Raw genomic sequence first — 2089 nt, 5'->3', positions numbered from 1 at the left:
TAGATGTACCTACTTTTCTTCATAAATATGGTCAAAGTTTGTAATGTTTGACTTTTAAAAAATCAATAGGCACTACACTGTGGAACGGGGATAGTGCTGTTTCCAGCCACTAGCTGACAGATATACAGGTTTTGGCCATACCTTTCCAATTTTCCTTGACCCCGAAACAGTAGGAGAGGCTCCGACTGCAATCATATATTTCAACTGTGTGCATGCATGCAATCAAGAAACCTTGAAAACCTAACCAGACGGAATCTATTTAGTCACAAATCAATAAAAACGAGTGAGCGTCTGAGAAATAGAATAAAAAATCTACAACTTTTTTATGAAAACTCTACACAATTCAGTGTAAAAATAACCATTGGATCTTGTGAGTGTAAAGCCTAGAAAATCTCACAGTCTCATTTGACTTGTATGGCATATGCAAAAAATTCAGTCATGTATCGCCACTGAAGGAGAAAGGACACCAACATATAACGTGTTTTGTTATATTTCTCCTCGTAGTGCCGGAAAAAGGGGCAACAATATGTGCCTTCCCTCACTTGCCTCCCCACACCAATATCGTCCGTCCGCTGGTTTCGTGATCGAGCTAAGCTAGTTTAGCTAGTGGTCCGTGGAAAGATTGAAATTTTGTTATTTTCAGCTTTTTTTAGGGGTGTGTTATTTTCAACTATGAGAATTATAGTATCACTAATTGTGGGAAGGGGCATGGGCGGAGAGAAACTCGCACCTTCACACAAAGCCCAACTCTGTGTACTATTTATCACAGATTGCCCAAATCATTTTACTCTCATCATGGTGGTATGGAAGAGCAAGCATCTGAACTGTGTCAGTTGAGAACCTACGTCGACGAGGGACGATAGGGTTTTTGGGGAACGTGTTGGCACCTATGCTATCTTTGCAACCAATTTTGTTTCGTATGCAAAAAGTGATAGTAGGTACGCTAGTTTATTCCCTGTCGCAAGCTTGCATGCATAACGAGGATGTATCCGGTACTCCACTCGGCAATACCTAGGTGCACCCACATAGGTTGACATATTTAAAAATTATTAAATATTGCGATGTGAATTCACAAAACAAATAATACATGTATTTGTGATGTCATGGAATTCCAAAACCAAACCAAATTTAGCATCAATAGTTTTAATGGGCCGAATTCACAACCCAGTTTGAAATGAGTACTATTCAACTCATTTGTATTTTTCATTTCATGAGTCATGCTTTAACTATATATATGAGTTTTGTGATTGGTACTTAGTGTATCTATGCATTTAATTTCTCTTGGATTTTTGTGTGACTTTTACGGTGAAGCTTTTGGATCACATGCGGGAGTACAAGATACTATGTTCTCACTTCACAATGTGCGACTAGTTCTGCTAGCACACTTGCCATGGTTTATTCTTAACCAAACTTATTCAAGATTTGCTCATCATTTCAGCAACCAAAGCTGATGCTCCCCTCCTTTATTTGGTATGGATTTCTTGTTTCAAGCAGATGTATTCACCTTTTCTTTCACTTCACTATATAAAATCAAATTTATATTTAAAATTTTGTGTCAATGCATCGTATCGATGGTGCTGATGCACTAAATATTTTCCATAACAAGAAGTTCCCGGCATGGTACTCATGAGCCCTCCCGAACAGGGCGCCCGCTAGTTTCCTAATCGATCCCTGGCAGGTAGCGGCCTCCACGCGCTACTACGATACAAGGACCGATCCATCCGGCTAGCTGCAGGGTGTGATGGCGGACAGACGGACAGATAGCTACGCGTAGGTCGGCACGGGAAGGCGCCAAGCCTTCCCGTGGCGCATCTTGATTTGAACGGGGACAAAGCATCTGCAGCTTGCATCTACACGGGCTGGCGCTAGCTAGGCTAGCTGCTTGCAGGTATACGGGCAACTCTGCTGGCCTCTAGCTCACCCTGTGCGTTCGGTTTATTCGGTTTACATGGTTCAGTTTATACGGTTTTTCGATTTATACGGTATTAATACTTCGGTAAATACGGTATGAAATTAAAATACGGTTCGGTTTCGGTATATACCAAATTATTTCGGTATGGTTTCGGTATATACCATAAAAACCAAAGTT

This window comes from Triticum dicoccoides, chromosome 2B (assembly GCF_002162155.2).
Source record: "Triticum dicoccoides isolate Atlit2015 ecotype Zavitan chromosome 2B, WEW_v2.0, whole genome shotgun sequence".
NCBI lineage: Eukaryota > Viridiplantae > Streptophyta > Magnoliopsida > Poales > Poaceae > Triticum > Triticum dicoccoides.
The sequence above is the reverse complement of the archived record's forward strand: the minus strand, read 5'-3'. Positions refer to the sequence as shown.